Here is a 13,101-nt window from a genome sequence, read left to right on the forward strand (position 1 = left end):
TTATGGAAAATAATGAACTTTATCACAATATGCTAATTTTTTTAGAAGGACCTGTATGCTACATAAAAAATATAGTTCGTGTAAATAATATTGCAACTTTATAATAATAGGTCAAAAATGAGAGGAAATACAGCTGTAATTGCTTTCAGTGTTATTTTAGTATCACTGAGATACTAGTTTTATTTTAATATTTTAATTAACTTTGTAAAATAATTTTATTGTGTTTTTAGGTCATTTTTAGTGTTTTATTGTTTTAATGTCTCCTAGTTATTTATTTCCATTTGAGTTATTTTAGTAGCCTACATCAAGTTAAACTAAATGAAAATAAGAAATGATGCCTTGGCAACTAACTAGCTGAAATAAAATAAGTTTAAGTTTTTTAAAATATATAAATAAATGTTTACATTTATTTATTTTATTCTGAACGATTTTTCTGTATTAGATTTAGTTTTGACAATGTGTACTTTTTTATTTGTATACAATATTTTTATTCATAAATATGGCAATTATCGAAGTTATCCTTGTAAACGAAGAATTTATTATCTTTATATACATGGGACCATAGACATAATAAATACTTTAGCTGTGTCTGAAATCGCTCCCTATCCACTAGGCTATATAGTGCACTATATCGGGTGTCGGCCATTTTGTAGTGGTGTCCGAATTCTGAGTGAACGACATCATTCCCTACATTCATTCACTGATTTTACCCATTTTGTAGTGGTGTCCGAATTCTGAGTGAACGACATCATTCCCTACATTCATTCACTGATTTTACCCACAATCCTCTCTGAATTCGAGTGTACATTCGATGCATAGACAGTATAAGAAGTGGACAGAGCCATCTCATTGGAACTCAGTTGAGACAGTTGAAGCCCATTTTTAGCGATTTTTGAGCACTTCCGTTCCTGACGCGCAGACTCAAACCGACTCAAACTAAGCTTGATGACGTGAGCAACCTGTCTGACAGACGTTAATCTTCTAGTAGCTGTGCGTGAAAATTGCCAACGTTAATCTTGCAGAGACGGGGAACTTGAGCAAAGAGTTCTTTGGTGTGAGTGAGCAGGAGTAAGTATTCCGTTGCTTTTATGGACTCATTATCTATGGGCTTCTCCCTTGACGGGACGTCCCCCGATTGCCTGCGAGTTTCTCCTGCTGTCTGTACGGTAATTTCTGTACAGCGCGACAGAGAGTCGAGTGGTTATGACGCAATCGTTAGCCTATTTTTACTAAATCTGTTTCTACGGGGCCATAATGTAACATAGAAGGTAATGGAGCCCTTTATACATTGTCGTGTTTCTTTAGAAATAAATAATGGACAAATGGAGTCTTTAAACGCCTCAGATGTAAAGTTATTCGCTGTCAAAGTGACGCCAAAATGAATGGGAGTCAATGGAAATGCTAACGCAAGTGAAGTTCTGCTACAACATGGCAGCACCCAGCCGGCTTCAACTTCCGGTCGATGGATTACCCCCTTGATTCGATGTACACTTGCTGAACATAGACATAATAAATACATAGACGCCCTATTGGCCGCTGGAGCGTACGTCAACGGCGCCGCCATGTTGGGGATGGCAACTTTCCTATACCTCTCATACCGGGAATTGAGAAAAATGCCTGTTTTTTGCGCTGTTTGGGGCTGTACACATCACACAATTGAAAACAGATTTCGAGGAATTACCTTTCACAAGCAAGACTGAACGTTTGTTTTTGGTTGTATTTGGTCATGATTTAATTAGTAATAGTAACGTTCAGAGCCAGAGGATACATTTAAAAATACTACTGTTATTGTGTCACGAAATGTAGTTTAAATAGTTTTTCAGTCGACAGTGTAGTTGTTTAAAGCTCAAATATGTGGTTTGTTTATAAAGATAGCGCCTATTTAAAAATTTGATCTGACGTTTTCGGAGTTGTAAGATGCGCTCAGCGCTCGTCTACCCCGCCTGGAACAGCCGTACCTCGGCCAGTGCTTCTGAAGTTTTGCCGCTGACTCGGATGTCTGTAGTCTAGTGGTTAAACATGAGATATAATTCGTCTTGTGTATATCTAACGGGCGATCTTTGGTCTCATTAATCTATAAATGGCTCCCTGGTAAATCGTTTTGGCTGAGGGCAAAGTGAAGTTTCATAACTTTATATTTAGGCTTAACGTTGTATCCTGCTGTATGTTTGACTGAAGCTACTTCTGTTATAATGGGTATTACTGATCAATAAAACTGAAATTTAACAAAAAGAGTTAAATATTAAAGTCACTATTTAACTTATTGTGTATATTCTGTAATTGATATTTCTTATTCTATTGCTATTATTATAGTATTATTAATAAACTATGCTATTATCAATATTTTATGATTGTATTATTGTACTTATGATATTATATAATTATTACTGTAAGGGACTCTATTTTGTTAAGTTAGGTGGAAGGCTAGTCCACTACGGAACTCCGGCAAGAAGTGTGACAGGAGACAGAAGATAATTTAACTGTTTATCTCTTCAGATGTGTCGATATACATATCCAGCATTAGGCTATACAGCATTAGAATTGAGGTGGTAAAATGTGGTTTAGTATTCATGCACGCACATTTACCACTCGTAGAAGATGGCGGCAGAGACGAAACTGAAAGTAAACTAAAACTCTGGCGGAATGCGCGTGAGCGCGCTGTATGTGCACAACAGCATAATATACATTAAAGGGCTACCCATACCATATCAGTATAAGGAATTTAGTACAGCCGCCCCCAGATTAGCATAGCTAAAATGTAGAAGATGTAAATTCCTTAGTTCTTAACGTCGGTTTCATCATCATCCGGGAGTGCTGGGAGTTGAACTAGCTTAGCCACTGGTCGAAGATACAGGCGATCCTTTATTCTGACCTTTGCTGACCTAATATGGCCGTCTTCGCTGGGAACCAGACTCTCAACCTTACCAATGGGCCAGTGAGCACGAGGCAGTTGTGGGTCCACCACCATTACCACCGTTCCCTGAGTCAGATCCTGAGTCTCACGCTGCCACTTAAGACGAGGCTGGAGGTTAGGTAAGTAATGCCGGGTATAATGCGCCCAAAAGTGATCAACTATAGTCTGGGCATGGCGCCATCGACGCTTAGACAGAGGTTCTGGAGTGTAGACCACTTGGGGTAGTGAAGAGTCCCGCCGCCCCATGAGGAGGAAGTTAGGCGTGACTGGGTCTACATCTGCAACGTCAGACGAGACATAACCCAGTGGCTTACTATTCAGGATACCCTCTATCTCCACTAACACAGTGTGCAAGACATCTTCAGGCAGGGATTGACTTCCTACAACGACCTGCAGGGCTGACTTCACAGATTTGATCTCACGCTCCCATGTGCCGCCAAAATGCGGTGCCGCAGGAGGATTCATCTTGAAAGTGATCTGATGGTCTGCCAGCCGTTCCTGCAGTTGAGGTTCCATTCTCCTGAAAGCTTCTCTCAGTTCTGTTTCGGCACCTCTGAAATTAGTCCCTTGGTCAGAGAGAATTTCCGAAGGAGTACCTCTCCGTGCTATGAAACGTCTCAGGGAAAGTAAAAAAGCATCGGCATCCAGGCTATTGAGGAGATCGAGATGTATGCAGCGGGTAGTCAGACATTTAAAGATCACACCCCATCTTTTTTCTGAGCGGCGGCCTATTTTTACAGTGAAGGGCCCGAAGCAGTCGACACCTGTCGAGAAGAATGGTGGTTGATGAAGTCGTAGACGAGCCAAGGGTAGATCAGCCATTATGGGTACTGTTGGCTTAGCCCTCCACCTCTGGCATTGAACGCACCCCCTCTGGTGTTGCTTCACTGCTTGCCTGCCTCTCAGAACCCAGTAGTAACGACGGAGCTCAGCAAAAACTCTGTCAGGACCGGGATGAAATAAGCGTTCATCAAAGTCTTGGATCAGGAGCTTGGTAACAGAATGATGGGAGTCTAAAACTACTGGATGAGTCTCGGTTGGACTCAGGCCTTCCAATCTCCGGAGCCGTCCTCCAACTCGAATTAGACCTAATGCCTGATCAAACTCCGGTGCCAGTGTTTTCAGACAACTAGAAGAGCCCACTGGTTTGCCTGCCTTCAAAGCTTTGAAATCTAGAGGAAAGGACTCAGCCTGAGACCGACTTAACAAAAACGCTTCAGCACTTCGATAATCAGGACTCGGAGTTCCAGCATCTGAGTTGGCCGCCCCGTAGAGGGACTGGTATGTTGCCTTAACCAAAGCTTTCCAGGAGGTGAATTGAGCTGCATCAGGCATTTGCGGACTCGGGTCATCTACAGTTAATCCACAGAATACAGTCTTTCTGGTTTCTGAGGAATCATCTCTATTCTCCATAGGGGGTATAGCTGGCCACTGTTCTGGTGATTCACGGAGGAAATGAGGTCCCTGATTCCACCGACTGGGATTTGCCAGCTCTACCAGTGTCTTCCCCCGGGTGATGTCGTCTGCCGGGTTATTTGCTGAGTCCACATATCTCCATGAATGCAGATCAGTCAATTCCTGGATTTCGGCCACTCTTGTGCCGACAAAAACTTTATACCGGCAGGACTCAGACTGTATCCAGGTCAAGACGGTAGTAGAGTCAGTCCAGAGTGTCGTCGTCTCAATTGGAATGGTCAGCTCTTGCAATAGAAGCTTAGCGAGCTGTGCACCCGCCAAGGCTGCACAAAGTTCCAACCGCGGCATTTTCAATTGTCGCTTTGGAGCTACCCTTGACCTGGCCATCACAAAGGAAGTGTGGACTTCACCCTGTTGCTCGATGAGCAGGTACGCCACTGCTCCATATGCCACCTCGGCTGCATCACAGAAAATGTGCAAGCTGAATCGGGACGCCTCATCCTTGAAACGTGAAGGAATGCAACAACGGGGAAACACAACCATAGCAAGGTTCGGTAACTCGTGTTCCCACGCTCTCCAGCTTTCAAGCAGATCTGTGGGAAGGTTTGGGTCATCCCAACTTCTCGGTTTAGCCCAGAGCTTTTGGACTAAAACTTTAGCCCTGGTGGTGAAGGGGTTGACGAACCCTAAAGGGTCATATTGGGATGCCAGGACTTTGTAGATGTGTCTTATTGTCGGGAGACACTCTGTCGTCGGGCGGTGTCTGTAACCCAGACAATCATTGAGACAGTGCCACATCAGACCTAGAGCTGGCTCCTGAGGGTCAGAATGATTCTTCTGCAGCCATAGCTCTATACTCTGTGATTTAGCATCCGCTGGTAAGTGGTCGACCACTGAGGGGACATTGCTGGCCCACTGCCGTATTTCGAACCCCCCAGAGGCAAGAAAGGATCTCATCTTGTTGACTAACTGTCTAGCTTGTTCCACAGTGGGGAGACTCTGTAGACAGTTGTCCACATAGAAGCTCTGTTCTATGGACTGTCTCACTGCTTCGTCGCCTGTCTGGTGGTCTCTGACATGCTTCTGCAGTGCGAAGGTCGCACAGCATGGGCTGCAGGTTGTTCCGAAAGGCAAGACTTCCCACTGGTAGATATCAGGCTGATCTCCTTTCCGCATGTTTCGCCAGATGAACCTCAGAAGAGGTTTGTCCTCCGGCAGGAGCCTTACTTGATGGAACATAGCGCGTATGTCTCCGCTGATAGCAACTGGATGCTGTCGGAACCGAATAAGGACTCCCAATAATGAAGCACCAAGGCATGGGCCAGGAAGGAGCTGCTGGTTGAGGGAGAGGCCTTGATGAATGAAGGAGCAGTTGAAAACTAATCTGTCCTTGCCATTGTGGTGGACAAGATGATGTGGGATGAACCACGATTCCTTATCCATATGTAGAAGTTCTGGCGGGATCTTGACAACATATCCTGCATCCAAGAGCTTCTGGATCTCTGCCTCATAAACCTTAGCCTTCCCTGGATCCCTGCCCAAGCGTTTCTCCGTACCCCTAAGATTGGGTAGAACAGACTCCCTTGTAGCCTTCAATGGTGGTGCATTTGGAGTGCGTACGAGGGGGGTAGCATAACGCCAGATTCCATCCACTTCCACACGCTGAGTTCTGCTCTCCAAAAGTTCCATGGCTACTTGGTCCTGTCGTGACCGCGTTACTAGCTTCTCGTTGCGGTAAGGAAGAATGTCCAACTGCCACAGCCGTTCGACCTCTTGGAGTATCGGATCTCGCACAGATGTAAGTGAAGTGAGCAAACACTGTTGAGATGGTATTTGGTGCGGGAGAAGCCCGTCTGGTCCCTGGAGAACCCAACCGAGCTGCGTATGTACAGCTGCTGGTCCGCCATCTGGGCCTAATCTGGTGGGCTCTTTTGCACTGATTAGACCTGGATAATCAGATCCAATTAAAAGAAGGGGCTGAATTTTGCTGAATGATGGAAGAGGAATACCCTTTAGGTGGCAGTAGCTCCTCTGAAGTCTCTTGCTAGGGTATGTCTGCTCAGTCAAGGTCAGGAGAGGTGCAGAGAATACACCAGCGAGGTTGTACCTCTCTTTCGGCCTGGACTGGGGTGAGAGCTGAAAGTGGACTGACTGTCCCTCCAGCTGGGTAATATCATGACGAATGGTACGAAGGGCCATAACTTCCTTCTTTCCTTGTAGTCCTAGCTCTTGTACCGCTGCGGGAAGGATAATGCTGCGCTGTGCACCATCATCAAGGATTGCGTAGGTTTGAATAGACTTCTCGCCTTTCCACAGCAACACGGGGGTGACCTTTAGGAAGACCCGACCTGTATGGCTAGGTGGTGTCACATAGATGCGGTCACTTGAGGTTGTAACTAGCATGATGCTCGGCCCTTGCTGTGCTATGCGGTGAAGAACTCTAAGATGCACGTCCCCACATTCCCCGCATGGTTTTCTCAATGTGCACTCATTACAATTGTGGTTGGTGCGTCCGCATTTCCAGCATCTCTTAGCTTCTTTTATCCACTTGATAAGTTGCTCAGGTGGGCATTCCGCGATCTCATTGCACTGAGAGAGGTAGTGTTCTTCACTGTGACAGAATAAACACAGGCGCTTTGTTCTCTGAACTAATTGCTGGTTGGAAAGAGCCTCTGTTCGGACATGCTTTACTTCTTTAACCTCCTTGGGCTGATTACTACCATGATAAACGGAGATGGCCCGGGTCTGTGGCTTAATAATAGCTGGACGCTCCCTACGTGGAGCTGGAGCCTTCTCAGTGTGGTAACGTTGAGCCATCTTTGATGAAAGCCGTTGGGCTTCGGCCTTGACCTTCAACCACTCTGCAAGATCGTGTAAATTATATGGATTAAGACTGTCTGTATTCAGTCTTCCCCTTAGTTGTAAGTGCTCTATGAAACCATCCCTGTAGTGTTTAGGGAGTTTACTAAGCAACCTGTCAACATGACCGGTACAGGTAAGCTCTCTTCCTTGTGGTCCCTCTAGAGCAGTGTTTCTCAATCTTGTTCCTAGGGAGCCACTGCTCTGCACATTTTATATGTCTCCTTTATCTGACACACCCACTTCAGTTAATAAAGCTCTTTCCTAACGAACTGATGATCTGAATCAGGTGTGTTAAATGAGGGAGACATACAAACTGTGCAGAGCAGTGGCTCCCTAGGACCAGGATTGAGAACCACTGCTCTAGAGACATAAGCATACCCACCAGAAGATCAATGTTAAGAGCAAAGTTCTGGAATGCTTTTGAATCTCCAGCCTTGATATCTGGTAAGTTCATTAGAGCCGCAACCTCACTTTGTGCAAGCTGGTGGGGTTGGCCGTATTGGCGCTGCAGGGCTGCCATGGCTGCTGTGTAAGGTGCATGGTGATGACGGCACGCTTGGGCTATCAGCTTTGCTTCGTCAAAGACCAACTGCTCCATCAGCACACGATATTTGTAATGTTCTGTGAGCTCAGTGTGGGGGTTCAGCAGATTGTCGAGGGCTATTTTCAGATCTGTGAACTCTCTTTCACTGTCATTCACAAGCTTTGGTAGCGATGGGACTGGGACTGGTTGGAGCGGAGGTGCAGCAGGTACTGGCTGATATACTGGACGTGCGTGTGTGGCCAGATATGGCACGGTAGATGCCACTGGAGGAGGATGCCAGTTCTGTACTGATGACTGAATGGAGGGCTGCGGTGTGTAATATCCTGCGACCATGGGTGATGGCTGATACGGGTGTGACACGTGTGTTGGTTGGCTATGTGTAGGGATCTGTAATTGGTAAACTGGTGGCGCCAGAGTGTTGTGCACTGTTGTGACTGTAGGCAGCTTCAATGACGTAATGGTTTGTGGCAAAGATGATATAACATTATAGGAAGCAGGGGAGGACATTGCACTGCATGCCACTGCCGTCTGCCTCGCATACATTGCTGCTGGCAGCTGAATAAATGGTTGCGGTGTGGGTGTACTGTACACCATATGAGCTGTAGTTGGAGACGTCTGCCACCGTAGAGATTGATGGGAGGTGTCCCTGGGCGCCCCAAGGCATGGAATGAGCGTCTCTGTATTCAGTAATGGGATGGCTGGAACTGCAGTAGCCTTTGGCCTGACAATCGGTGTTGAGTAAGCTTGAGCTTGTTCCATTCGCTCGAAGAACGGGGAAACAGTGCCATCACTTAACGACTCACACTCTAACTGTCTGTTATCTCGGTGCTGTGGTACTGGAGATGTGTAATTAGAGGAAGGAGATCTAACAACATCTAACTGCTCCACCATGCTGCTGAGCCTCATGTCTGTACGGCCCCCACTGACTATGGCAGGACCTTGTCCATACTGCAGAGATGAAAACTCGTGCCTGGTCGGCTGAACCCCAGTCGAGGCGGGCTCGGCCTGCCCACTGAAGGTCAACGGTGCCGCTGCATTATCCATCTTCAGCTGCTGATATGTCTCGTGAGGCCCAGTAACTGGTAGAAGGGATTTAGGCAAGGCTACCTCGTAAGCTTGCAAATATGAAGGGATCTGACGTGCTCTGACTTGCATTTGAGCAGGATGCGTGGTATCTGGAGAACAACATGGCTCCATGTCACCGTAGTGGCTATAGCAATCCGGCTCGAAGGACCAAATGTAAAAATGTCGATATACATATCCAGCATTAGGCTATACAGCATTAGAATTGAGGTGGTAAAATGTGGTTTAGTATTCATGCACGCACATTTACCACTCGTAGAAGATGGCGGCAGAGACGAAACTGAAAGAAAACTAAAACTCTGGCGGAATGCGCGTGAGCGCGCTGTACGTGCACAACAGCATAATATACATTAAAGGGCTACCATACCATAGGTAGCATGGTATGGGGCTACCCATACCATATCAGTATAAGGAATTTAGTACAATTACTATTTTATTTGCTGTATACTATTTGTTTATTTTATTGACTATTAAACTATTTACTATTACTTCTCACTTTATGTTATATTTACTATTTGCATTGCACTGTAGTTGTACCATAACGTATTATTATAAAGGATCCATCAGTTCTCTTTGTTATTGCTAAAATCTGGTCAATCACAGAAAATGCTTTTTCCACAATAAGAAAACTTAAATTATATCTCAGTATGGGGGTCTTTACCCTTCTTATCCAAGAATAAAAAGCCAGATACATGACAAGCCTGAGCTTTGACCATTCTTTATTAAAAAAAAATATTTTACAAGTCTAACTATCGAGATTTTAAATAACTAGAGATGGAACTTTTTGTACACCACATACAAACCACTGAAATCGGTTGATAAATGTAAAAACAGTTTGTTTTTATCCAGAAAAAACGCAGCTCCCCCGTTTACTTACATTTGATTACAGTGCAGCATAGCTGTCAACCCTCCCGTTTTTTCCGGGTTTCTCACGTATTTTAGCTCTTTTCCCGCTGTCTTCCCGTTTTAGTATTTTCCCGTAAAATATCCCTTTTACGCTCTGATTGTGTGAGACGTACAAGCTCGGGCAGATTCGGCTTGAAGTCGTTCGTCATTGCGTTGGTGTCTTGCGCACCAAACGTGTCATTTTTGCCGCGCTCGTGCGGACGCGTCGAGTATAAACATTACTCCGTGTCAGCGCACGCTTTGATCGGTAAAGGAGCACAGACCTCTCCCTAATCATCTCCAGCAGCCCCCGAAGCACCACCATTTCCCTCGTAAGCTGATATTAGTACATTCTCTGATAAAAAAATGTTTAAAAAATGACACACTGTCTCTTTCTCTCATAATAACACACACGCACACACACACTGTCTCTTTATCTCTCTCTCACTCATATGTAGTTATAAACTCTTTAGACTTTTAATGATTAGTGCTTTATTTTTTAAGTTTGTGGGTAAGAATAGTGTAAAAAAAAATCCCTTATTTTGGGGATGGATTCCGGGAAATCTCCCTTATATTCAATGTTCAATGTTTGACAGCTATACAGTGCAGTCTTGCCCTCCACAAAATGGCGGACCCGTTGTATGCGCATGACGTCACCGTCGGCCGGAGTGAATGCGGTCACGCCCACAAGTGGCAAAAAGACTGAGCGGGAGCATTTGTTTTCAGCGTAAATGCCGTGAAAATCACACAAAACACATCTAAAACGGGAAAGAGCTTTGCGATTGACTGTACAACTAGACTTGACCAGAAATCTGAGGTACTGTATATTTTTACAGACTGCAAAAAGCTACAGAACAGACTATATTCTGCATAATTGGATGTTTTTAAATAAACACTGACAAAAAACTATACAAGTTTTAGGGCTGGACGATATGATGATATACAGTATAACCAGAGCCGATCCTCCCTATACGCACACTACGCAAGCTGCGTAGGGCCCCGCAAATTACTCAAGGCCCCGCCTCCCCCTCGCGTCAAAGCGCGTCAATCAAAGTTTACAACATCGATGAGATAATTAAGCGGAACTATCCTTCTGGTCACGAAAAGAGAAACTGAGAGAAAAACACCATGTGAGTGAATTGCGGGAACAGCGATCAGGTAAACTTGTGTTCTCTCCTCTCCAAGTTTGATGTCAGCACAGAACAGAACAGTAAAGTTAAGTTGATGTGCATCTCTCTCTATCTGTCTGTCTCCAGCCCGATCTCATGAAAGCGCGTATTTATACCACGAATTTAATTTCTCGTGCCATTTATACGCCAAAAATAGTTTTTGCGTGCATATGATACGCACTTTTTGGCGTGTAATATGCACGCACTCCACACCCCTAATCCTACCCAAGACAAGAGATTTACAGTGCGTAGCATATGCACGCAAAAAAACATTTTTGGCGTATAAATAGCACGATAAATTAAATTCGTGGTAGGCTATAGATACGCACTTTCATGATATTACGTTTGATAATACAAAGGGCAACGGTTTTTGTTTATAAACTGCAGCTCGGAAAAGATAACCGCGTCGCGCGTTAACATGAGTTCATATGCGCGTGCACGAAATGAAACGCGCACTTTCCAGAAAAAAAAAAAAATCTATGGGGACCAGTTACCAGTACAATATGGGCGTTATGGCACTCTTCATTAGGCGCTCACTTTAAAACAAGACAATGATTATCAAGTCTCCAAATCAGAATAGTTACAACCCTGCAATAAAGCAAGATGGAAAGCAATCTATTGATATTGACTATTGCATTTAAAATGTTGATTGGCTGGACATACTGGTCAATATGGATGCACATCAATCAGTAAATAATAACCATTAAGTATCAATTATTGCTTTTATCATTTAAAACACAGTGACATGCAATGGCAAGCCATTTTAGCTTTTATTAATTCACAGGATGCATTTTTGATATCAATAATTAAATTTGTACTATTTAAAATGTGAATTATTGATATTAATATAAAATATGTCTATTTCTGATATCAGGAATTACATTTTCATTAGTACTAACTAAACGAGGGAGGATTGTAGTGGGAGAACTGGGGTGTCAGGTGTGACTGTGTGGCAATGGCAAATGGTTTACATGGCTCATGGGTCAGGTAGGAGGGCCCCTTAACAGATTTTTGCTTAGGGCCCCAGGGATGCCAGGATCGGCTCTGAGTATAACATTAATGTAAGTGATCACTCGGATTTAGACCTATCTATATTGTATTTATATAAAACGTTTACAGGCAAATTGTCTTCATTTATTTCCCTGGCGTCGAAATCAGGCACATATACATATCAGAAACACGATTCCTGGCTGCATGTCAATATCCATGGATCACTGGATCTTTGATAAGTTGTAAGGAACACTATATCGAGTCCAACTTTTAGTTCTGATAATAGTTTGTTTTACTCGCGTTAACGCAGTTTCCCCTATTAACTCCAGTCACGCAGCAGCTCTTCTGCCACTCAGTCCCGCTGAGGGGGGCGTGTTCCGGCGGGGAAATGACGTTAATGCATTCCCTTTTTTTTTTTTTTTGCCTTGCGACGTCAGAGTTTTTTTTTATTTATATTTTTTATTAAATCTTAACAATACAAACAGCAAGACACACAAATAAAGTCATTAATACAGAAAACACAATATTAGACAAGAACAAAGCCAGGGGAAGTTTATGCATTCCCTCTATAGGGCGTCTATGTATTTATTATGTCTATGCATGGTACGGGTAGGTTCACGGAGGCTTCATGTAGTTCCGCCATCTTGAAAAACTATAGCAAGAGAGGGACAAAAAGTACTAGGCCAATGCGTTTCCACAATGCGTTTTCGTTCAGAGCCAGCGTCACGTAACTGAAAGCAGCAGAAACGGAGGAGCAGCAGTAGTGAGAGGCGCTTGTCACTGCCCCGGCAAGTTTAAAAGGCTGCATTGCACTGTTATTTTTAATGGCGAACCATACATAAAGTCCAAAATAGAACGTAAAAGGAAACATGACTAGAGATTACAAAAAACAATGTCGGGAATGGGATAGCTTTTTCCAGGTGGAAAGAGCTAACGTTAATGCAGGAGAAAGATTTTAAAAGAGACGCTGAAGTCCTGCTTTCTTCTCGACAGGTAAGTCAATGTTACAGTCTTAATTACAAGCTTTTTTCATTGCTTGGTTGTGTACTTTATTATATAGACAGTAGAACATTTATAGTTAAAAGTTAAACAGGCTATTTGATGAATAGCAGCTATGTAGAGAAGGCGCTAAAAACAAGGTGGCGCTGGAGAGCACAATTCGTTTGAATGCAAAAAACAATTTCATTGCTAGATGGGAGAAATTCCTACACAATGTCCCTTTAACTAAGCTATAATTT

The sequence above is a fragment of the Rhinichthys klamathensis genome, unplaced genomic scaffold, assembly GCF_029890125.1.
Source record: "Rhinichthys klamathensis goyatoka isolate OS25496 unplaced genomic scaffold, OSU_Roscu_1.1 h1tg000474l_1, whole genome shotgun sequence".
Classification (NCBI taxonomy): Eukaryota; Metazoa; Chordata; class Actinopteri; order Cypriniformes; family Leuciscidae; genus Rhinichthys; species Rhinichthys klamathensis.